This window comes from Callorhinus ursinus, unplaced genomic scaffold (genome assembly GCF_003265705.2).
Source record: "Callorhinus ursinus isolate GAN/ISIS: 27379988/994484 unplaced genomic scaffold, GSC_fseal_2.0 scaffold3, whole genome shotgun sequence".
NCBI classification, from domain to species: domain Eukaryota; kingdom Metazoa; phylum Chordata; class Mammalia; order Carnivora; family Otariidae; genus Callorhinus; species Callorhinus ursinus.
The window spans coordinates 30,901,563-30,927,770 of NW_027397065.1; the positions used below are offsets into that span (position 1 = coordinate 30,901,563).

The 26,208-nt window shown below is 46.9% G+C and overlaps 1 long non-coding RNA gene across 3 annotated transcripts in view; it reads right to left on the reverse strand.

Moving 5' to 3' along the window:
* LOC141371895 (uncharacterized) overlaps positions 1-26,208 on the reverse strand; it is a 180,919-nt gene that overhangs the window by 88,191 nt on the left and 66,520 nt on the right. The gene's annotated exons all lie outside the window — the stretch shown is intronic.

Consider the following 26,208-nt stretch of genomic DNA (forward strand, 5'->3'; position numbering starts at 1 on the left):
GGAAGGAAGGAAGGAAGGAAGGAAGGAAGGAAGGAAGGAAGGAAGGAAGGAAGGGAGGGAGGGAGGGAGGGAGGGAGGGAGGGAGGGAGAAGGGGAAGGAGGGAGATTCTCCACCCATGAAAACCTTGTCCAGGAATCCAGGAGTTACTGAACTACCTGCTTTACTTGGAGAAACCCAACAGAATCCCACCTTACCCCCACTTCCTACCCATTAACTAGTAAGGATCAAAAAAAGGTAAGTTCCTTGAAGTGAAATTCAAATCCTTGCCATCAGAGAATATTAAACTGCACCCACACACCTGGGATATCTTCTGTTGTTATTATTGTGGTAAGATACACATAACACAAAATTACCATCATAACTATATTTCATCGTACAGGTCAGTGGCATTAAGCACACTGTTGTGCCACCATCATCACCATTTGTCTCTGTAACTCTTTTCACCTTGGAAAACTGAAACTCTATACCCATTAGCCAACAGCTCCCCATCTCCTCCCCATCAGGCCCTGGCAACCATCATCCTTCTTTCCGTCTCTGGGAATTTGACTACTCTAAGGCCTTCATGTGAGTAGAAGCAGACAGTATTTGTCCTTTTGTGTCTGTCTTATGTCACTCAGCATCATGTCCTCCGGATCCGCCCATGCTGTAGCATGTGTCAGAATGTCCTTTCTTGTTAAGGATGACTAACCATCCACTGTACGTAGGTACCACATTTTCCTTATCCATTCATCCATCGATGGACACTCGTGTTGCTTCTACCTTTTGGCTCTTGTGAAAAATGCTTCTATGAACATGGGTTTACAAATATCTCTTAGAGTCCTTGCTTTTGATTCTTTCGGGTATATACATTGGGATTTCTTTTGAACAGTGTAATTTCCCCTGAAAGGTGGAGGTGCGTAGAGGAAAACCCAGCATTCTTTGAGATGGAGCAAATGAGAGCTGTCAAATGACTGGAAAACATAGCGATTATGAACTTATACACATTTAGACTTCTAACAGGACACTGGGTGCACAGAGAGTTTTGAACCTTGGGGAACCCCCTCTTCATCACAACCAATGCTCATTCCCAGTCTAAGGGACAGGGTTTGGAAGCCTTAGAGACCCAGGTTCAAATCTCAGGAGGAACCCTTATTAGTAAAGACTATTGAGAAAATATACAAGGCGCTGGCATATTGTAAGCACTCAATAAACACTCGTTTCCTCCATTCTAAGATCCCACCCCCCTTTTCTCAATTTCACATTTCTATGATCACATTTCTGAATTCAGGGTATACATCACCAGACACCAGCTTTATCATTACCTGTGAATTGAATCAACTCAGCCAAACTGCTCTGGAGAGATCACAGAATTTTCCCAAGAGGAGGGTAGGGTAAACAACCCCAACTTGAGAATGCCTAGCACTCAGAGCTGGCCCATTCGCCTCCCAAAGGTCCCCATTCACCTCAGATGAATGAAGGACTTCCAAAGAGTAAGTCCTTAGCTCAGCGCTCTCTAGCAGAACTGTTCATAATGTGGCTGAGGAACAGACCCAACCGTGGAGCATAAGGGCTGAGGGCAAAGGTTCTGGAATCAGCAGTCCCGGGTGTGGCCTCAAGAAAGTCCACTTCTCCAAGCTTCAGCTTCCTCACCTGTAAGAGAGAAGCGGTACTACTACTACCCCCTACGGGGGCTGTGAGGAGAAGAGGCGATAGTGTTGTGCTGCGCTGGGCACGGAGCCCACCCCCAGCAGGCCGCGGGACCAGCTGAGGGGGGCCAGGTACCCTCTGCCCTCCGTCCTCAGGCATGTCTGCAGGAAAGCTTATATCGTGCTCTGCCCCTTCTCCAAACTCTACCATCAGCACCCTCCACATTTTCTTTCATCACCTTCACAGCCTTGCATAAAGTTTAGGAGGAATACAAAGAAGCTCATCCCTCCACTTATCCACCTATCCATCCAGCCACACCCACCCATCCGACATTTACTGAAGGCCTACCCTCTGCCAAGCCTGACATCACCACTGGGAACCAAGAGATGAATGGAACAGGCCTCTTCTCCACAGGAAGTCTCAGGGGCGTTGGGAAGGTGCAGAAGTAATGGGCAGAATGACAGACACTTACTTAGGGCGATGTGGTCGGCATGGCTTCAGGCCCCCTGGCACAATCAGCTCCATTCCCCTCACACCCCACAAAACAGTACTGCTCTGATCCTGTTTTACAGATACGGAAACTGCACAGGGACCACAACGTGCCCCAGGTCACAAAGCTGTGAAGTTTAGCCTCTAAACTGTCAGAACCTAACCCTACTGGGAGTCCTGGGGCAGAGGTAGGGGGTCGGGCTCAGGGCGTAAAGGAGGGTGTCCAACAGTTCCCCAGAATCAGTGGGCCGCCAGCTGCTGTGGAGCTTCCACACCCAGAAGGCTGACACGTGGGGAAGGTCTAGATCATACTCCTGGGCGCGGTCCCTCACAGTCACCACGTCAGCTCACTGAATCTTCAAGAGAGCCCTGCGAAGGGGATCTAAGCCGTCCCCACTTTGCAAAGGAGTAAACTGAGGCTCAGTGGGAAGTACTGTAGCCAACTCAAAGCCGAGGACGCCCAGCACACCCGCCTGGTCAAAGGTCCCTACTCAGCTCAGATGAAAGAATTACTTCCAAAGGGAACTGATGTCTCCCCATCCCACATGCTTGCCAAAAGCAAGGGAGCTGGACTTGGGTTCAGTCTCTTTGTCTCCCACCAGTGACCAACCCACATAGCAGGGTCCCGTCCCTTATTCTCTGCCCTGGTGCCCCCTCCTCAACATAGCCACACTGACCGCCCTATCTAAAACAGCACACCATGGCTTACCACGGGCCTTCCCCATTCCATTTCTCTTCAGGACACTTAATGGTTATCGGGTATCATAATAGATATATTTGTTTAGTATCTGTTTCTCCCCAACTAGACTGTAAGCTCCGTGAGGACAGGAAACTTGTCCATTTTGCTTCTCACCATACCCTGACAACCAGAACAGCTTCTGGTGCATTATTCTGGTGGTCAGTGTGGTTTAGGTCAATGAATGAATTAACAAATGAATGGAAGTGGGTTCAGGAATTACCTTGTCTAAGAAGCTAGAAACAAGGCCCCTGTACTCACCTGGGACACCTCCCGTGCCCGCCTCCCTACATATAAAGTTCCCCTAGGCTTGGCCTCAGGCTAATAGAAACATTCGACCTCTTGCCTTCTCCTTCCCAGTGCTCTTCCCCATCAAGGACATTGCCCTAGGTGTCAGGCCCAGAAGGAGCCCCTCAGTTCAGGGACCTGCTTGGATAGTACCCCACAGCCTCATTCCAGATCTCTCTTACTCACCCCTTGCCTCACACACTTACACTGCCCTCCTTCCACCCCAAAATCACACCAAGCCCCGTTTATTTCCTCAGGTACCTTGTCATCCTGCCAACTCACGCATGCTAAGGTACTGAGGAATAAGAACAGGCCCCAGATGGGACTTTTAAAGGGAGGCGTCTAATGACAAAATAGTAACAGACTGGAATGGCTAATTGCAGGAGTTCCGGGCCTCCAGGAAACTGACAACGCCTCACCAGACACAGAGTATTACCTGCGGATGCTAGTCATTCATTCATGCCTTCATGTGGCACGTGAGCTTTTACTGAGCACCTTCTGCCTGCCAGGAAGTGTCCTGTGTGCTGAGAACACGAGAGTGAGCAAGACAGCCAAGGTCCCTGCTCTCAGAAAGCCCACTGCCTAGTTGAGGAGACAGAGCAACCAGCAAAGACCTTGCCAAGGAGCTTTAACTCTCCGTCTTAGTACTACAGTAGAGGGTGTAAGCCTATGAGGGGACCAGAGGCAGCTACCCAAAGGATGGAAGGTCAAGGGGTCCACTGGAGAAACTGTAGTCTCCACTGGCTGCTGGCAGCTGACCAGGAGTTCACCAGGGAACTGAGGGGATGTGGGCATTCCAGTACCTGCAACGGTGCGGAGGTCTGAGAGGGTGCAAGCAAGGCTGGCCCTGGGCTCACCTTCTGAGTGGCTGATGCTCAGCACAGCCAAGGCATGTGGGCCAGGCAGTGGGAAAAAGCAACAGGCCAGGGTGTCCTTGGAACTGAGTAGACACCGGCAGTTCTTCCCCCCCTTTGGAATGTTAGAAACCAAGTCTGTTTTCCCGGGGTTCTCCGTTGTCTATGCAATTGTCCAAGTTCACCATCATAACAACACAAGAAGCAAATCAGCTGTCTCTGCACACAGTCTGCAGTGCCTCCTTGACCCTGGCATGTCCAGGGAGCTGTTTCAATATTCTGTTGTCCCTTCCTCTGCCTGTCAAGGGAAAGCAAGCCCTCAGCATTAGCCGCAACAATTACAGGTGACGTGAGAGTTTTCTTTGACCTGCCAACTAAGGTAAGTGGCTTTTTGCAGATACCCAAGACTTTACTTTTAATTCATCTTGAACCCAACTTTCCTTCCCGGGCACTACCTCCAATATGCACAGTTGCCCAGTGGAAAGAATCATAGCACTTTCCTTTTCTGGCTTTCTCTGATACAAGCTTCCAGCAACCGTCAGAAAAGAAGGCAAGTAACATCCGTGGTGGGGACAAGCCTATGAAATTAGTTCAAACATACAGCAAGGCACTGTACTCACTACAGACAGACACATGCTGTTCCATGGACAAGGGCCCAATTGTGACTCACCAAGCATAATGGGACATTGTTGAAAGTGTTGGGAACATGAGAATTCCCTCACTGCCCAATTTGGGTAATGTTGGAGCTACGTTTGCCTCCAGAAATGAAGTCAGACAGACTCAACCCAACTTCCAATTGCCAGGCCTAAAGACCATGAGGCCACCATGTTTTTATGCTGACTTTTGTTAATGGGAGTCACTTCCCAAGTTGTGTTTAAGGGTCAACTTCTCATCTGCATGTGCAAGACAGATGACTGCTTTGACAAAGGACATGCCCCAAACTCTGACTGGAGGGCCCTAGATCACATGAGAGGCTGTTTTAAAGACCCTCACACCGGGGCTCTGCACTATCATATAGATTGTGGGAAGAAGAAAAAGATGCCCATGATTCGGTGTGAGGAAGGGATATGGCAGGTGTGTGTAGCAACAATCTGTCTAGAACACATAAGAGCTCTCGCTTCTTGGGTATCTATGATAGGCCAGGCAATGTTCAGTGCTTTATATGCATGACTTCATTTCCTTTCCACATCTATAAAATATAGGCAGGTCACTTAAACCTCATCTTACAGAAGGAAGCTAGCATCTGAGGGGTGACTATGTCACAAAGCTAGTGATGTGCACACCTAATTTGAACTCAGGTCAGAGGGACCCCTGAGGTTGTGCTCTCTCTTAGCCAACACACTATGCCACAAACAAGACTGTGTGGCAGGAAATGGGGTGGCTGAGTGTTATTTATTGCAGGGAGAGTGGTATCACCTTAGCCCTGGATGAGGGCAGCACGAGAATCCAGATGCACAATCCCAGGCCCTGAGCTCCTCTCTCCCGTGATCCTTTTTGCCTGTCTCTAGCACAGCTCTTGTCACATAATTCAGCACTGAGATGGTTTGTTGGAACACTGTCTCCCCCACCAAATCCTGAGTCTACCATAACAGGCCCTCCATTGTACTCTTTGCATCTGCCACAACACCTGGAGCTGTGCTTGCACTCCAAACATTTTCATGGGACCACATGAATCAGAGGGATAGATGACTGCCAAGATGCATAAATAACTCAGACGATCTGGTTCAAGTCCAAGCTCAGCCACTGGCTAGCTGTGTGGCCTTGAGCAAGTAACTTCATACCACCGGGCCTCAGTTTCCTCACCTGCACCATGAAGAGGTTCACTCACAACTGTATCAACCAAATGTGAGGCACAGTCCACAGGTGGAATGCAAATGAACACTCTCTAATTTTATTTCATTCCAACTGATACAGATTTATTTTTCTGCTTATAAAAATGTAACTAGCTCATCAAGCCCTTAAAGTTTTCCTTTAAAATGAGATTGAGTTTTTTAAAAAGTTAATTTTAAGAATCTGTTTGAGGGGAGGCAGGGGGGGATGGGTGAATAGTTGAAGGGGATTAAAAGCACATTTATGATGAGCACTGAGTCATGTACAGAATTGTTGAATCACCACCATATTCAACACCTAAAACTAATATAACATTGTATGCTAGCTAGACTGGAATTAAAATTTTTAAAAAAGAAGTTCACTCTTTCCAAAACTGCAAAAAAAAAAAAAGAAAGAAAGAAAGAAAGAAAGAATCTATTTGATCATGTCTATTAGTACTTAAATATTACAAATAACTGTGAAAGTGACACATGGGGGAGTGAGGTTCGGATATCAGGTTAGCTGATCTTTAACACTGATGCCTCCGAGGGGAAGACCAGGAAAGGAGCTACAAAGCACGAAGTGGAGTAAAGACAAACAAGATGTTCAGAATGACCTTTGGCCTCCACATGCAGCATTCAGCACCTACTGGATGCCAACTATGTGCCTGGTACTGGCTACACACCCTGGGAGACATTCATCAGGTGTGAACACAGCCACAAAAAATTTCCCATTGAATTCTGACTTGGGCTTGGTGTTGTCACTAACTGAGTACTGGGGAGGGTCTTGGTGGGGTGGCAGTCACTGAGAAGGGCTGAGGGCAGAGATGCAGCAACATGGGTCCATCAGCTTCCATTTCCCAGAAATGGGCTGAGTAGAGGGTGGTGGGATGGATCAGAGCAAATCCTACCCAGCCATAAGACAAACAGCTCTCCTGAACCCTGGTCTATCCACAGACAGAAGCCAGAAGCATCCCCGTTGTGCACGAAAGAACCAGACATATGTTTCCAATGTTTGCCAGGAAAACTACTCAAATGAATACAGCTTCCCAGGAAAAGCAAACCAAAAGCAAGTTAAGATGGAGGAATGGCATCCCCACATTTCCTTTATGCCCACTGTATAATTTTCCTCTAGCTGAACATCCACTAAGATTTTCCCCCTTTCTTTCAGATGTGGAGGCTAGAATGTGTCTTCTTGGGAACTGCTACTTGGGGACATTGCATGAAGACATATAAAACAAAGCAGCAGTTTGAGGAGATTTCCCAGCAGAGCAAGAGTAACGGATACCATTTGTTAAGCAAGTCCTACGTATGTGCCAGGCACGGGGCTAGGCACTATCTGTTCATGATCTCACCAAGTCCTGCTTGGGGCTTCCTTAGGTAGGTGTTATAGCTTCCATTTTACAAGTGAAGAAACTGAGGTGAGGGTGAGGGCAGGACATGGGACTTGCCAGAAATCCAATAACTAATAAGTAGCAGAGCTAGGATTCAAGCCCAAGTCTGTCTGATTCTCACACCCACACTTCTCCCTGACCTCATCACATCCCCCATCCCAGATGGTACACAACCTACCATGCACCCCAACCCAGCTTCTGGAGGGTCCTCAAAGTCCATATCCCTGGATGCCGAGCCACTCCCTTCTCTCAGCCCTTCTCCTCCGCCTGGTGTGTGCTCCTTCCTCACTCCTCCTCCAGGTGAATTTGTCTCCGTCATTCTAGAACCAGGCTATACTCTTCTTTCTCTAAGAAGTCTTCCCAGCCTTCATCCACATGACTGTCTGTTTCTGACTTCCCATGACCTGAAAGGTGTTCAGTTTGTCCCTTGAAGATCAGAAGAGGTGATGGGTTTCAATGCTGTTCCTACCCAAGTTCAAGAGCACAGCTACCATCCCTCTAAGTGCCGAGACCCCCCTGCCCTCTATCTCCAGGGGCCACAGGTGTGATGGACCTTGAAAGAACGGGGGTGTACACACAGGGCTATTTAGACGGGACTTGACTAAGTCTCCAGGTGCAGGTGAGTGTTGTTCTGATGGATGATCCACAGGTGTCCCAAAGGCCATAGGTTGGAGTGACTAGACAAAGAGCTTTTGGGACTCCTCTGTGGGCATCAGATCAGTTCCCAGGCTGCCCCTGACAGTCTCTCACTGCTGACCTTCCCCTCTCTGCCTGGACCTCAGTCAGGTCCCCCATCTTATACTATGCCCCACACCCACTCTTTGCCAGTCATCCCTCCAGCCCAGGAACACCCTTGTGGTCTGGGGTGGGGAGAGGCCCGAGAGGCTGTTCCTTGATCCTCATCCTACTTGTAAGGTTACAGAAGTAATAAATCCACCTGAGCTTGAATCACACTGCATTCTAGCTATGTAACTCAGTCAAATTTCTTAACCTCTCTGTGCTGATGTCCCTTCATCCAGAATGCAACTGTTGTGTAAGGAGGACAGGAGTTCACACACACACACACACACACACACACACACACACACACACACAGCTCCCAGAACAGGGTTTGGCACATGGTAAGCACTCCATAAATGTTTGCTGTGGCTATTACTTCTTGTGCTTTTTATTCCCACAATTAAAACCAGCTTCTCTTTATGTGTGGCAGCCTCTGTCTGACCCAAGGAGAAGTCACACAGGGAGAAGTAGGAAGAAAGTAACACAGAGGTAGCCTCTGAAGTTGCCATCTCCGGACAGCCGGCATCCAGCTGGATATCCAAGCAGCACCCCAGGCTGCAGAGAGTCCAGAGCAGGAACCAGGAGAAGCCCAGGGGCTTGGCCCAGGACTCCCCAACTCTCACAGCCATGGAACCCATTCAGCCGAGTTCAGCAAGATCGCCACAGGGCCCTGGATGATATATGAGACACAGGTCATGACCGCCTTGAAGATCATTTACTCATGTGTAAAATCAGGATTCTGGTAATAGCAACCTCCAGGAGCAGCTGTGAAAATGAGCTGGATGAATGTATGTGAAGAGCTTTGAAGAGTGCCTACATAAGACCCTCCCCAATGCTAGAGCTTATCATTATCTCACTAATTCTTATTTTCTTCTTTGTGCCTTTCTGCATTTTCCACTTTCTATGATGGATACGTGCTAATTTTACAACTAGGGAAATAGGGAGAAACAGCATGTTTTAAAGAAAAAACTACTAAAGATAGACTATCAGTGCTATGGGTATGAAGAAGGGCAAGGATATACCCAGTTGAGGATAACTCAGGGAGAACCTCATGGAGGCAAGAGCATTTGAGATGGGCTTTCAAACACAGAGTCTTGTTAAGTGGCAAGAGGACTCCTTGCTGCACCATCGTGAGTCAAGGAACAGAGAAATTACCACTCATGAAAAAGATGTGAGGAGAGAAAACCCATCAATGCCAGCACAAGAGGCAGGAAGAAGGTCTTAAGAGGGTCATATTTTCCAGAATGCCTACTATTCTGGCCAAAAAGGAGGCCAGAGATAGAAAGTGAATATATCCTTTCAAACAGAGAGACCTCTCTGTGTTACTGATGTAGGCTTACAACTGGTGCTGGAAAACACAAACTGATCATTTACAAGAAGAAATAAAAATGATCCCTAAAACCATGGGGGAAATGGTGCTCAAGTAAGACAGGCCAATATACACACGGGTAGTGAGAGGGGGAGAGGGAGACAGGAAAAGGAAGCCCATCGCGGTTTATCCTCACACTCAAAGAAGCAACAGAACTAACTTCACCCTTTCCTGAGACCATGTAGAGAACCCTAGTCTCCTCAGTATCAGCCCCAAGGTCCATCACTAAATGAGGGTCAATAATCCTCTGGGTAATGCACCACCTCCTGGAGCCCTAGAGCCCACTGCTCCCTGCTCTGCCAAGGGAGCCTTTATGGGACAGAGAACAAAGCATGGGTCTTGCCTTTACAAAAGCATCAAAACCTGGAGAAATGAAAAGTCAAGCCAGCTGTTATAGGCAAGGAACTTAGAACAAACACATTCCTACTTTTTCTCATATTTTTTAAAGTGCTCATATAAGCAAATCAGTAGACAGTGGCATTTCAGAATGGGAAATCCCATTTCTGCCACCCCGAAGCAGTGTAACTCCAGGCTAGGTGCCTCCTTCCCTGGAGCATGAGTTCCTTTGTCCATCCAATGGAGGAATGACAGACCTTGTAAGGTGGTTGGGAGCTGTAACTCCAGGCTAGGTGCCTCCTTCCCTGGAGCATGAGTTCCTTTGTCCATCCAATGGAGGAATGACAGACCCTGTAAGGTGGTTGGGAGCTTTAAGAGAAAGTGAATGCATGGTCAAAGTCAGCCCTCGATAAGGACCAGCAATCTATGCCTCCAAAAAGTCAGAGAGAAAGACAAGCATGCACAAAAATGCAGACAGAGTAGCTCCTCTGGGCTGGAGAGCAAAAGCTGGAACTGGGGTATGCTGCTGAAGTCCTTAATTCCTCTAGATCTCTGCTAGCAAGTGCCCTGGCCAGGGATGGGCTTTCAAGTTGCAAACAGTCTCGTTTTCCTAAGCTGTATAACAGGAACGGGAGGTTTAGTGTGGAGCTGGGCACGCAGAGCATTGGGGCTGATGCGCCACACACTGGGCCCAGCCCTTTGGGCAAACCTTAAGCAGTTTGTGTGGTCTCCCTCTGGTACTGGGCAAGAAGAAAAGACCTGAGACATCCACCTGCAGCTCTGGACTAAGAAAGGGGTGCAACATGCCTGCTTCAGGGCAGCTAGCAAGAGATCTGGGGGACTTTGAACTCAAAAAACTAATTCTACAGGAAGCAGAGATAATTTAAGAAAATGATGCCTATTATCCCAGACATTTGAGAACATGCCTGATTCTTCCTGCCCTGTGCCCATCTTCCAAGTCAGAAAATAAGCACAAGAGCCTGACAACTGAGGAACAGCCATTCTATCTGGAAATTAAAAGGCTGCTTCTATGAATTCAAATAAGGATTTTCACTGTCTAGCCTGAGTCCTTCTGGACTCAGTAATGACCCAGAACACACTGCTTGCGATATGGCCTTCTTTCACCCACCCTCCTGGGCGAGGCAGCCAGGAGCCAAGTTCTCCCTCGCTTTACCACATAAAAGGCTGCCAAAGTAGCACCAGTATATTCAATGGTCTCTGCTTAATTCCATCTTCATTTAGCAAAATCCCGACACTGTTAATTTGCTTTGAGACCCAGTGAAGGAAAGTAAATGAGCCACTTATACAAAACAAAGTTAAGATGGCATTAGGTGAGAATGACCAAGGCCACTGCTGCTTGTCATCCTGGGCTGGTCATGCCCCAGGAGAGAATCCAAAGTGGGGGACGCTGAAGACACTGGCCTCTCAGGAAATACAAGTTTAGGATAAATAAAAGAAAGCATGGTTTTTCATAGCAAGTGGGTGGTACACCCTAGAAACAGTCAATGTTTTTAAATGTTCAAATAAATTCATAGATGACAGATCCAGAAGGGATTGTGAAAGGAACCTAGAACAGGCAATGTGTTTATAAATTAGCACAATGACTAAAACGGATTGGCTTCCCTCTTCCCTGCAAAAACAATATTGCTGTGGCAAGGTTACGAAGCGTTCCTAACTCTGGACTTCACAATAATTAAATCATAAGTATGACTCAATATGTCAGGAAAGCAAAGATATCACAACCATAAACCTTTACAATAGTTTGCCATGCTAAGAATTTACACGGCATGCCCGATATGATGGACACTGCTGCATCAGTCACATTAATCATATGAAAAGTCCCATTTTCCTCTAAACCATACAAAAAACTAAAAAAATACAATGCAACTGCACCACCAACGTGACCTACAGCCGATGTATTAGCTATAATACACATCACATGAGCACCACTTGGACTCAACTTCTTAATATGTGAGAGTTTTGGGGAAAATTATTTTTTAAAATTCTGGTCTCTTTTGAAGACAATGCAGGAAAAACTACAGTTTTTCAATTGTCCTTGAGATGTTGTCCTGCAGCAGGGAGGGGCACTCAGCATCAGCCCCCTGCCTCAGAGTCCCACTCCCACTCTTAAGGGGTGCAGGAGTCCCCACCCTGATAGTGGTGAGCATACCAGTAGCCATGTCTCTCCTCCCTCTTAGAAATCTCTTGAATAATATTCCATGGTATATAGGATGAATACCCACCAGTTGCATTGACATGGATGGAACTGGAGGGGATTATGCTAAGTGAAATAAGTCAAGCAGAGAAAGACAATTATCATATGGTTTCATTCCTATGTGGAACATAAGCAATAGCACGGAGGACCATAGGGGAAGGGAGGGAAATCTGAAGGGGGAGAAATCAGAGAGTGAGACTATTGGCCCCCAGAAACAAACTGAGCATTTCAGAGGGAAGAGGGGTGTAACAGGGTGATGAGTATTAAGGAGGGCACGTGTTGTGATAAGCGCTGGGTGTTATACGTAACTAATGAATCACTGAATGCTACACCAAAAACTAATGATATATAGTGGCTAACTGAACATAATTAAAGAAAGAAAGAAAGAAAGAAATCTCTTGAAGATTCCCCAGCCTTAGCTTGGATGATTCAAACGCAGAGCACTCACTACAAGACAGTTCCTTCCATTGAGACAGATACCTAGCTCCCCATAGTTCTAATCTGTTTTCCTGGGAACAAAGACATCGAGCTTATCTTCCTTTTGTAACCCAGGATATGCCAGTTAAAATGCTGTAGCATCAACAAAACACGCAGCTCAATGAGGATAAAACAATAAGGAGATTTATCCTGAGAGGCAGCCCCTGAGTCAGCGTGGGCTTGTGCGGGGGAGGGGGATTGATCTAGTAGTTCTGCCATCATCCAGGGCTGGATGACTCTGTGGTTACACGGTGGCTGCCAACAGCCAGCAAAGCTACCTGCTTTCTTGCTTACTGTGGAGGGGAGGGGTAGACAGAGAGCTGGCCCTTTCCTGAACCCCCTCATCAAAGCACAGACTTAACTTTCCTAGAAGCCCCTACCAAACCCCTCCCTGCATTTCATTGGCCTGAAATGTCTTAGATCGGCCATCTCTAAGACAATCACAGAGGCAAGGGGGATGGGACATCCATGACTGGCTTAACTATAGATCAACCAGGGTCCATCCAAGCTGTGGGTCAATCTACCAAACCCCCTCCCCCTCCCCCACTCCTGGTGTTACACAATGGGAGAAGGGTGTGGTGAATGTCGGAGAGACAACCACCATGTCCACTCTATGGTTCTTCTCCTTTTTTGGTTGAAAAATCCAGTCCCTTCCCCGGATCCTCTGCAGACAGGGCCCCGGGGCCACTTGTGGTCTGGCTGCCCTCTCCAGCACTCAGCCCGTGGGGAGCCACTGTGCCTGTGTCAGTACCCTGGGCATCTAGAAACACTGGCTAAGCCTGACCTGTGACTTTCACAGTCATGCCATGCTGGGCGCTTATACTGGATGAGTCACCATGAGCTTCAGTGGCACCTGGGTTTGGATTCCTGCTCTACCACTTACTGGACATATCACCCTGAGTAGATGATTTCACCATGTTCACCCTTGGTTTTCTCATCTGTAAAATGGGAATAATAATAGTACCTACCGTATTGGACTATCTTCAAGAGATAAAGCACGTACAGTCTGAACCCACTCTGTGGTGGACAATACGTGCCTCGCAGATCTTGGTATTATCATTACTAATAAGTTCGTTCTCTCCCATCTGGTACCAATATCAGCCTCCAACTGCACAGAAAAGTAGAGGCTTTCTGTGCCTCCTTTGCTCACACCAGATCCAGAAATGTGATCCTTGCCATCTGCAGACACCCAGCTGTGCAGAAGGCCCCACATTCTCTGCAGGAGAAACTTGCTCTCTGCCCTCCAAGAGCCCTCTCCTCCCTCCCTCCACCTGCTCTGCCTCTGCGCCCCCGCCCCCCAGACTCCCGATATGTAACAGGACTACACAGAACGGCTCCGTCACAACAGAAATACCCATTTACAGTAACTGTGCCTTTTTTTCCTGCTACTGCAGTTGCCACTCTGTGCCTCCATTACTCAAATGTAACAGGCCCACTTCGGCAATACTGACATTAATTGTAAGGAAAAAACTCAGAGCTCTGGAAAGATAATTTCAGTAGTAACCATTCATCCTGGAAAACATTCAGCCTTCACCAGGAGCTAAAAAAGAAAAATAACTACCACACTCTTTCTTTGCAAGTGTTTCTATGGTATATGAGCTTCTTATGGTGATTGTGGATATTGATATTTTTAAGCAGTTTAAAGAAATTTGCCAAGGCAGGAATCAGAGGGGAAATTGCCTGCCCAGTGACTTGTTTCCTCTTTGGGGTTAAAAAATGGGTCACGCCTCAAATCTTAACACTTCCTTCCCTTCCAGGCTGAGAATTCCTGTTGCTTGGGAAATTTCTTGAGCCCCCACCCCCCTATCTGTCCAGCACCCTCTTGCTTTGGCCTGTCCCCTGGGCTCTGTCCAATTTCCCTGATTCAATCTCATTCTGCCTACCCCTCCAGACAGGCCCCTTAGTCAGATTGGCTTTCTGGCTGTTGATTTGGCTCTCCCAGCTCACCTTTGGCCCTGTGCTCTGCAGCTCTCATCAGGCCTCTCCCGGCCCTGCACTCAGCTCACCCTTACCTTGATCATCTGCCTATCCAGCAGGGGGCTCCAGACAGGTAAGAGTGAAGACCATCCCATTACACACTAAGTGGAGCAATACCTGAAGAGATCTGGGTACCCATCTCAACCCTGATTCTGACCTCAAGGAGGAAACTCAAGCTCTTGCAAAACCACCCCTTTATCACCATCACCATCGGACACAGAAAGGACTGAATGGGCCATGAAGCTAATTCTGCGTGGGACGCCTGACACAGATGAGTTCTCATGAAGGAAATACATGGAAGATCGGACAATTGTTTCCATTTCTTCTCCCCTCCCTCTGCCACGTGGCCTTGCCGAGCAGGGTGACACAGAGAGCACATCCTCACCGCACTGACACTGGGCTTGCCTATGTGCTTTGTTTTGGTCAAGGTAATTTTAGTAGATGTGACACAAGAGGAACTCTCCCACGATTTGCACAGTTTGGTTTGCCCCTTTAACACTTCCATGATCCACCATGAGAAAGCATGCCCCAAGTAGCCACTAGTCCAAAGAGACTTGGACTCAACCAGCAGCCTGGAGCCAAGCTGTCAATCCCAACCAAGACTCGTGAGCAAGAAAATAAATGTTTGTAGTTGTCTGCATGCTGCAAAACCCCAAACAGAACAGCCATCACCCAAAAACGTCCTAACTGGCATCCTGACCACAAGACTCCTTATTGCCCCAAATCAGGAGGTGACTGCAATCAACACAATTTAAAGGCAACATAAGGAACTAGAGAAAATACTTGCAAACCACATATCTGATAAGGAGCTAATATCCAAAATATGTAAAGAAATCATACAGTCCAATAGTTATTAATAATCCAATTTAAAAATTGTCAAAGGGCAGGCATCTGGATGGCTCTGTTGGTTAAGCATCTGCCTTCAGCTCACATCATAATCTGGAGTCCCGGGATCAAGTCCCACATTGGGCTTCTTGCTCAGTGGGGAGTCTGCTCCTCCCTCTGCCCCTTCCTCCTGCTTGTGCATGCACGTGCTCTCTCTTTTTCAATAAATAAATAATAAAATCTTTTTTAAAAATGGTCAAAGGACCTGAATAGACATTTTTCCAAAGAAGACATTCAAATGGCCAACTGGTACATGAAAAGGTGCTCAACATCACTGATCATCAGGGAAATGCAAATCAAAGCCACAGTGGGATATCACATGACACCTGTTAGAATGGCTATTATCAAAAAAACAAGAGATGACAAGTGTTGGCAAGGATGTGGAGAAAAGAGAACCCTTGTGCACTGTCCGTGGGAATGTAAACTGGTACAGCCAACTATAGGAAACAGTTACGAAGGTTCCTCAAAAATTTAAAAATAGAATTATCATATGATCCAGCAACCCTACTTCTGGGTATATATACGAAGGAAATGAACTCAATATCTTGAAGAGATCTCTGCACCCCCCATGTTCACTGCAGCATTGTTCACAGTAGCCAAGACATGGAAACAACCTAAGTGCCCACTGACAGATGAATAGATAAAGAAAATGTGGTGTGTGACTGTGTGTGTGATGGAATATTATTTGGCCACAAAAAAAGAAGGAAATCGTGTCATTTGAGACAACATGAATGAATCTGGGGGGCATTTTGCTAAGTGAAATAAGTCAGACAGAGAAAGACAAGTACTACATGATCTCACTTGTACGTAGAATCTAAAAAACTAAACTCAAAGACAGACCAGTGTTTATTGGGGGTGGGGGATGGGAGTGGGGGAAATGGGCGAGGTGGTCAGAGGGCACAAACTTCCAGTTATAAGATGAGTAAGTCCTGGGGATGTGACGGACAGCATGGTGACTATAGTTAACAATACTGTGCTGTATACCTGAAAGTTGCTAAGAGAATATATTTTAGAAGATCTTAACCACACACACACACACACACGCACGCACAAAGGTAACTATGTGATATGAGGGATGTGTTAACTAACCTTATGGTGGTAATCATTTCACAATATATTGGTATATCAAATCATTACATTGTATACCTAAAACTTACACCATGTTCTAGGTCAATTATATCTCAAAGCTGGGAGAAAAAGGATGATAAATATTTTATTTTTAAAAAATAGACTGCCATTCTTGCAGGACAGAAGAGAGAAGAGCAACCACTCCATCAACACCCCACAGCACTTGGCAATGATGATGCACCAAGGAAATAAATGAAAATCCTGGATGGGCCCGGCTTCTACCTCAGATGCCCCCTGTGGTGAACAACTGGGCTTTCCTGCCTCGCATCCCTTTGCCCTTCCTCTGGCACTAGCCCCCATCTTCCCTCTGGGGAGCCGCCACACCCTCCCCATCAGCCCTGTGGCTTAGGAAGGGTCCCCCTGCTCTCTGGCTCTGGGCATGGGCTCATACTATTCAGTATATGCCATTACCCTGGCCACAGTGAGTGGGTCAGGGATGGACATATGACCCATGCCAGACCCAAAAGAGCCAACCAGGGGACTCCTACAGGAACCTCTTGGGAGGAGGAGCTCTTTCTGGTAAGATTTGGGCTCTGAGATGCTGGAGCCACCACAAACAAAAAGATTGCCCCAAAATGAAGCAAACACAGAGGAAAGCCAAGGCTAAAAGATGGAAAGAAACAGATGTCTAAACCCTTGTGTGAACACCTGGATCCAGCTGCACCTTAATAGCATCCTGAACACCTTAGATGTATGAGCTCATAAATTTGTTTCTTCAGCCAGTGAAGTTGGGTCCTTTCCCTCCCTCACTGAAGACACTCCCTTTGTCAGGCACCCTGTGCAATTGCTTCTCTCCATCCTTGCACCTTTGAAGTCTGTTTAAGGTTAAGAAAGGGCATAGAATTCTCATGCTCCTCCATTGGAATTTCTGTTGCTGGCCTCTGCCATTTTGTTGGGCTGGTGGATCCAAATCCTTGAGAATGGCAAAGGGCATCATCGTTGGTCAGGAATATTGCATAGCATCTGTTTGCATATGCATACACTTATTATTTTCTCAGTAATTTTCTCATTTTTCTTGGGGGAGGGAAAACCTGAGCATGTCATCACCTCACATCTCTGCCTCCCTCAGTGTTCAGGAATATGACAACGTTGAATCAGTTATTTCTGAACTTTAGAGAGTTAAAAGCCAATCAACCAGCCCCCTTCAAAATAAAAGGAAACTGTCTTGTCACAGAGGGTCCTCTCCCCTGAAATGCATTCCAAAGCAATGCCACAAATGCATGCAGCAGGCCAAATGCTATCGGCTGCTGATTGAGGGCCATCTGAAGAACGTCCTCCCCTTCTGGCCATCCCCCAGGCCAGCTGTCAGGGCTCCCCACTTGGAGTCCTCAAGTTCCTGAAATGATCCAGGCAGTGCAGATGCCACAGGGCTCACGTAAGGCATGAGAGCAGCCTCAGCCCTTGAGGGCTCCCTGCTCAGCTGTCACAGCCCAATTGGGCCACCGTCACAACCAAGGGCTCATTCAGAGAGCCCCCAAGACAAGACTCAGCTCCCCATCTCGAGTCGAGCTCCTGATGCTCCAGCAAAGCCCTTGTGGCTCTCTGTACTGGCAGGGGCCACCCCGATTTGAAATTTTATCCTGTGTATGAATTTCTATTACAAAAATATTTTAGTAGAAAAACCAATTTGAAATTTAAACATCCCTCCCCCCCAAATCAACTGCCAAACAAAAGCACTGAGACTGTATTTTGTCTCCACCTCTGAAATGTCCTAGATCACAAGTCTCCAAGATGGAGAGTACACACCCAGGGGAGAGAGGACTTGATCTTTCCTGGTCTCACACACTTCTAGTTATTTTCATTTTAATTTGTTTTGTTTTATGGTGTGTGTGTGTGTGTGTGTGTGTGTGTGTGTGTGTAGCGGTACCCAAAACAATGGTTTTGGAAGTAATTCTCCACTCATGCTGGAAGGCTCCTTCACAGAGAAGCTGCCTTACCCATGCAAGGATTGATACAGAGGCCTTCTGGAAAGATAGGTGCCTTCCTGCTGGTCAGATAGAACAAGAGTGTCTTCCCGAAACTGAATTTCTATAAGGAATTTCTATATTACTCCACCATGGATCCAGCCATCGAAATATACTCAAAAACTAGAACTACAGCCAACACCCTAAGAATGGTGCATTGCAAAGAGAGAAAGTCTGGGTTCCCTGATGACACTGCTGAGCCCTTGTACGAGCCTGGGACTACTCAGCTCCAAATTTCTTGTTATGTGAGCTAATTAAAAGTCTCTCTTGCTTGATCCCTTGTAAATCAGATTTGCTGTCACTTGCAGCCAAAAGCATCCCTAACTGACACAACGATCATCTTTACCCATGTTACTGTTCCCATGAGATAGTTAAGAACACTGATACCCTGAGAAGCGAACTGATGCATCCACAGTCACAGAGCCAACAAGGCTGGAGCTGGAACTCAGGGACTTCTCAGAATCCGCATACATGCGGGGAAAAGACACCCCAATGAACACAAGCCGTTTTTCCCCATGGAGACTTCACCACATGTTGTGACCTCACAAAGCTGTTTTTAGTCTCCAAATGCTGCGAGGCACTGGCTCGCCAGCTGCCGCCTCCCAGCTCAGTGCCACTGACAAGACGTGTCAGCACAGTGGCCCTTGCGGTCTTTATGCACGTCCAGAGGTCCCGCAGGCATTCTGCGTCTGTGCCTTGACAGTCTGTTCTGCTCTCTCTCCCTTCTTTGGCCATTCTCGTCTACCAGCTCCTCTAGAGCTTTGATTGGGTCACTGCACACGCACATTCTCGCAATATTTAAAATAGTGGTTATGAAAAGTATGGAATAACATTAGGACATTACATGTTAAGCAGGAAAACAGAATGCAAACTGCACGCACAGAGATTGGAAAAAACACACATGCATCTAAAAAAATGAAAGCAAAAACATGAGACTGCTGGCTGCGATTGTGGTAAGCCTGGGTGGTTTTTCTTCTCTTTTGATGTTCCAAATTTCCTGTTATGTACTTATAGTGAAAAAAATAGGTGAAAATGTTTTTAAAATATCTCATTGTTTATCTGGCCCCTCTCCTGGGAGGGGGCAAAGCAGAGCGTGCTAGTTAAAAGTATGAGCTCTGAAGGTGGCTCAGTTGGTTAAGCGACTGCCTTCGGCTCAGGTCATGATCCTGGAGTCCCAGGATCGAGTCCCACATCGGGGTCCCTGCTCGGCAGGGAGTCTGCTTCTCCCTCTGACCCTATCGCCTCTCATGTGCTCTCTCTCTCTCTCAATCTCTCTCTCAAATAAATAAATAAAATCTTTAAAAAAAAAGATTTAAAAAAAAGTATGAGCTCTGAAGCTTCACTGTCTGAGTTCAAATCCCAGCCCTATTACCTAATAGTGGCATGGCCCTCCGTGAGTTCCGTAAATATCTGTATTTCCATTTCCCCAGTTTCTGTAAGTTGAGGCTAATAAGCGCACCTGTTTCATAGGGTGCTCTTGAGGACTAAGTTACATTTGTTAACATTTGTACAGTACTTCGTGCTAGTGCACAGTCAGTGCTATGTAAGCATGGGTTAAATACAAGCCATTTCATTGTGCCTTCTCCACTGGAGGGGAGGGAACATCTTGGAAGGGAACGTGATGTGTAGAAGCCAGACAAACCTCATGTTGAGGACACCCAACTGGTGGAAGTTGCAAGAGATGGATTTATGCTCAAAATAATAAAGACTGTAACTCTAGAGCTGTCTCCTACCAATCAGGCTGGGGGTGTACTCTTCAGCAATTCAGCACTGGATGGCTCTCTATCATAAATACCCTCTGACGCTTTATATCTCACGAAGCATCCCCCATAAGGCCGCTGGAAGACTTAAGTGAAGGAAAGATGAGCAATCCTCCCCCAGGGCGGAAAGGCCGCTAGCAAGTCTTTCTCTGCTTAAATAGGATGAAGTCCTCTAGTGGCCAGGAGGTGACACTGCAACTTTTATATGCGTCCCAACACAGGATGCCCAACGGTTGCTGGCGACCTTCATTCAGCTGGGTTTGGTTTTGCCAAGCGTGTCGGGAGAGCCTTCTCTCCCCTTGCTGTGGCCAAATGAGCTAAAACACATTTCCTATGACCCAGTGCCAGTGTTTGTGATCTAGTCCACTTAACGAACTAATCTCTAAAAAGGAGGTCCTTGCCCTGAATGCGTTTCATTGTGTATGCCACTTATGTACACATTACAGCTGCTTAGAGACAGAGGGTTTCTTTAAAAAACAGCTTAGGATGTGTTCAAGATGGGTAGACCCTAATCTAGATTCTCTCATTTCAATCCCTTCACTTTACAGATGGCAGAAATCCCAACAACATTTAGAACAGTGCCTGGTACACAGTAGGGACATCATAAACATTTTATGAGAATTAGGTGTCATTTTTTATCCTTGTCATCACTTTAAGAGTAGACCTCACTGGGGCGCCTGGGTGGCTCGGTCAGTTAAGTGTCCTACTCTTGGTTAATGCTCAGGGGGTGATCTCACAGATTGTGGGATCAGGTCCCAAGCTCAGTGGGGACTTGGCTTGGGGATTCTCTCCCTCTGCCCTTCCCCACCACTCTCTCTCTCTCTCCCCTCTTCAAATAAATTAAAAAATCTTAAAAAAAAAGAAAAAAGGGTAGTCCTCATCAAAAAACTCACCAGATGACACATTAACTGCTCTTTCTCAACTTGGCATTGGTAAAATGCCCATGAAAATGGGATGCTACATTAGGAATAATGTTCCTTCACTTTTATATCTTATGTATTATTGCATTGAAAAAAGCAGGAAGGAAGAGAAGGGAGAAACAGACAAAAAAAAAAAAAAGTCTAGCATAGAGCTCAAGAAATTTTCTGCAAAGGGCCAGAAGGTAAATATTTTAGGCTTCGTGAGTCATGCAGTCTCTGTCATGATATTCAACCCTGCCACCAGTGCAGCAAAACAGCCACAGACAATACATATGTGAACGGGCATCACTGGATTCCAATCAGACTTTATTTACAAAATAATCAGTGGGCTGGGTCTGGCCTGCCAACCCTTCCTCTAATGCGAGAATGATGACATATATGGCAGAAGTGGTTAACTGATTGTGGTGTTCATTTACTGCCCGAGTCCAAAACCCAGTTCCAGGCCTTGACTAAATGTACAACTTCAGGAAATTTGCTAACCTCTCTGTGCTCCAGGATTTTCATCTTTAAAATGGAGACAGGAAATATTATGTACCTTGAGGGATTGCTGTGGAAATCAAAACCAGGTTGGCAAATGCTTAGTAGAGTGACTGGTACTTGTAAGTAGACTATAAACATCAGCTGCCTTCATCATGACCTTCACCATCATCATCTGCGTCAACTGACTGACAGAATCGTGAGCATTCCACGAGATAATGGACATGAATGTGCTTTGCAAAGAGAAGGCATCTTTCATGGAAGTGCTCAAATGCATAACAATATCCCATCCACTCACTCATCGCCGAAATGCCAGGGGAGGGGAAGCTGGACATATTCTTGTGCTAGTGGAATAGTCAGGGAAACTGAGGCTCCAGAAAACTTAGGAGAATCATTACAAATGACAACTTACTGACTTGGTGAGGGAGCCCCATAAAGAGCCAGGTTTTCATATCCCTTGCCCCTTTCCTGCCTCCTTTCAGCAACTTTGGGTCCCAAGGACTCTACTGGGGCCTGTTGTTCAGACATTTCTGAATATCTCCAAGAAACAGATCCTGAAATTTCTTTCAAGTCTGCTCCCCTACCTCCCTCCTCCTGTCCCCTCCACCTGCTGATTTCTGGTCTTCATAATCTGCTGCCTCATCCCCCGACAACTCCTTAACTGGTCCCTATGACCAGTTGGATTTCTCCCTGTTCCATCATCCACCATCCACCCTCATTCTCAGTGATGCTTATAAAGCATAGATCTGACTCTCAGGCTACAGGTCTGCATCGTGAAAAATGCACAGGGGGCCTTTTCATGATATGGGTCCCCACTGGTTCACCAGTTCACTTCCATCCCCCTGTGCATCCCCAGGGACTCCTGACTCCACGTCTAGCGACATAGTCACCCTTTGCTCAGCTCCACAGGCTCCCCATAGGAGGTCTCAACGGTGCCATTGGTGTTCCAGAGCAGACACCCCCAGAGCTCTTGCCAAGCCAGCTCCCCTGCCACCACCACACACATATCCCAGCACTCTATCTCAACACCGCCATCTAAGAAATCCTCAAGACCAATTCTATCATGCCTCAGCCCCTGCCTGGAGCCCACAGCTCCCAGCCATCATCCCACATCGCCTGATCTTCCATCCCCGAAGGGCTCTGTGCATACACTTCTGTGACCCAGCTTGCTGTCCCTCCCCAGCATCCCAGCCTTCTCATGGGTCCTGCGCCTTTCACTGTCCATTCTCAGCACAATTCTCTATTTTCAACCCCTTCCCTGGAGCTCCCCTTCACCTTGCGCCTACCCAAAACCCACTTCCCTCCTAAAAATTCTGCTTCCTCTTCTGCCTGCTCAAGGGTAGCTCTTCTCTTGCTCAAACTCCTTGTGCCACTGACCCATAGATGGACAAGATATCCTCCTCACCATGTTTAGGACTTTCTCTCTCCTACTTCCCTGAAAAAGCTCGCGGACCTAGACGTTCACACCACTAGACTAGGTCACCCAGCCCCTTCCTGTCCCAACCCTGTTGTGCTTTTCATTCATTAATGCATTTAAACCTCAAAGTAGGTATGATGATCATCCTCATTCCACAAATGAGGAAACCGAGGCACAGAGAAATTAGGCAGTTTGCCAAGGATCACACAGATAAGACTCACATTCAGGGAACCTGCACCAGAGTCTGGCCTCTTAACCACCCCACCCACTCACTCCCAGATATGGTGGCACCCTCCATTCACCCCCTTCCTTGAAGATTTTAGCACCTGCCTCACTCTCTTTTCTAAAACCACTCCTGTCATAATAATGCTTAGTGATTTCATTTCCATGAAGACAATTCTCCCAGACCCTTCCCACTTAGTTCCTTGGCCTCCTTGCCTCCAGTTATCCTGTTCTTCATCCTATAATCCTACAACCTTAGCCAAATGCTTAGATCAGGTCATTGCCAATAACTGCATGTTATGGACTGAATGCTTATGTCCCCCCCAAATCCATATGTTGAAGCCCTAACACCCAAGATGGGACTTTTGAGAGGTAATTAGCACTGGATGAGGCCATGAGGGTGGAGCTCCACGAATGGGATTGGTGCCCTATGAGAAGAGACACCAGAGAGCTCACTTGCATGTTTTCTTGTTCCCTCTCCCTTCCCCAGTCCCTCTCCTTCTCTCTCCTTCTCTCTCTCCCCTCCTCACATGCACAAAGAAGAGGTCACATAAGCTCACAATGAGATGGAAATCTCCTACAAAGCAAGAACGGAGGCCTCCGAATGAAACCTGCCTTGCCAGCACTTAGACCCTGGACTTCTAGCCTCCAGAGCTGTGAGATATAAATGTCTACTCTTTAAGCCACTCAGCCTGTGGTATTTTGTTATGGCAGGTCTAACAGACTAATCCCCTTCACTTTCTCTATAATCCCAGTATCAAACACTCCAGCCACAAACCACTATCCCCAGTCTTTTCAGTTTACATCCGACATGAATCCATCTAATCATCTTAAAGAGCCATCAAGACCTCCATCACAGACATAACCACCAAGAGAATCTGCCCACCTTGCCTGGTTAGATTCCAGAGTCTATACCCCTTTTCATATACCCTCAATCCCAGTGTTATAGTTCCTTCCTCCTTGGTGCCTAGCAAAATGCAACTTTGGTTAAGCACACCCGCCTACTCTGTGTCTGCTCCTAGCAGCTGAACATGGTGGAGACACACACCCAGCTGTGCTGACAGGCCTCACTGAAACATCCCCCGGCCATGCCCAGCAATCCCGCATTTCCTTAGTCCCCTCACCTGGGGACTATTCTCTGGACATTCTCCTCAAAATTCCAATGCTTACTCCCTCCTCCTCACTCTCAACTGATCCCCTTGTCTTTGCACTCTGAGTAAGTAGAAGCAGTCCACAGAGAGCCTCCTCATGCAACCCCCACTGACTACTAACCCACCTGCATCTGTCCCATCTTCCTGCCTTCCTCTGTCACTTCCTCTCTGCAAAGGCCAGCCGCTCCCCTAGGCCACAGATGCCATTACCTCTCACCTCCTTGAGGACATTACTCCCGCAATTAAACCTCTGGCTCCAGCATTACTGGGTTTTCCCTCTCTGCTGATAAATCTCCATCATCCAACATGCATGCTGTTCCTCCTTCTATCTTAAAAAATACTTTTTAACTACTTTGACCCCTACACTCCCCTCCAGCTACTGCCATTTCCTTCTTCTCCTTCACAGAGTAGATTTTCTAAAAGGTTCACTGAACTCAAACTGTCTAGTTTCTCCCCTCCCATTCTGAGGTCCACTAGAATCAGCTCTCAGCCTCACCATCCCCTTGGAATGGCTCTTTCCAAGGCCACCAAAGGCCCCCATGGTGCTCAATCCAAAGTCAATACCAGTCCCCATTACCTTAACCTACCATTAGCATTGACACAGATGACCATGCCCTTCTCTTAAAATACAGCGTGATCCAAAAAGAATCAGACATTTTGAAAAATGTATTACTCAATAACTGGATTATGTATGAACAGATAGTTAAAAACTATTCTTCAAGGAATTATCATAGTTACTGCTTATCATCTTATAAATGCTCAACATGCTCCCCTCATGTCCCATGACACATATCAATCCTAGAAGGTATTTACCCCAGGCCTGTGTGGCGTATTACAGGTAAATGATTGAAATGGCAGCCATGTACATTTCTTCATGTCCTTGAGGTTGGAAGAAGTAGCATAAACCAAGATTCTTGAGTCTAAAATTTTTATTTTGATTACTGAATAATAAAATTCTTGTTATGTTCAACTTACCTAGAATTGGCCGGTACTATCTCCACCTACATCGGGGACACCACGCTCACCAGGTTTTCCTCCTACCTCTCCAGCTATTCCTTCTCAGTGCCCTCCACCAGGTCCTTCTTGCTTCCCTGGCCTTGTGTGTCCAGGAGCTCCATTCATTTCTCCTCCTCCCGTCTACTCTCAGTCCTTGTTGTGCTCATCCACACTCTTGGCTTTAAGAACCAGCAAGCTCAGGTAACAAGCTCATATAACAATCACCCACTTGGCATTGCCACCTGGGTGACACCTAAGAGGCATCTCAAGCTACTGATCTTCCCGCACACATAAACCAGATTCTCTCAGGCAATGCCCTTTCAGAAGGCGTCCTCTTCATTCACAGTTACTCCTGGAGTCCTCTTTGATACCTTTCTCTCTCACACACCCCACATCTACTCTCTCAGCAAAGCCTACTTTCACAACATGACAACCTCTCGCCCCTTCACTGGTCCCAGCCCAGGCCAAGGAAGCTCCATTTTTCCCCTGAATTATGGCAACAGCCTTCTCCCAGATTCCCTGTGGAATTTGTTTCCTGTGGCTGCCACAGCAAATATCCTCAACCTGTGTGGCTTAAAACAATAGGAATTTATTCTCTCACAGTTCTGGGAGGCAAAAGTACAGAATCAAGGTTTCAGCAGGGCCATGCTTCCTCCAAAGCCTTCAGGAGAGAATGCTTCCTTGCCTTTTCGGGCTTCTGGTGGCTTCTGGCATCCCTTGGCTTATGGCTGCCACACTCCAGTCTCTGCCTCCATCCTCACGTGGTCTTCTCCTCCATGTCTGTGTCTTCTCTACTTCTGTCTCTTTTTTAAGAACACTTGTCATTGGGGGGCTGAGCAAGATGGCGGAGGAGTAGGAGACCTGGATTTCGTCTGGTCTCAGGAATTCAGCTGAATGGGGATCAAACCATTCTGAACACCTACGAACTCAACAGGAGA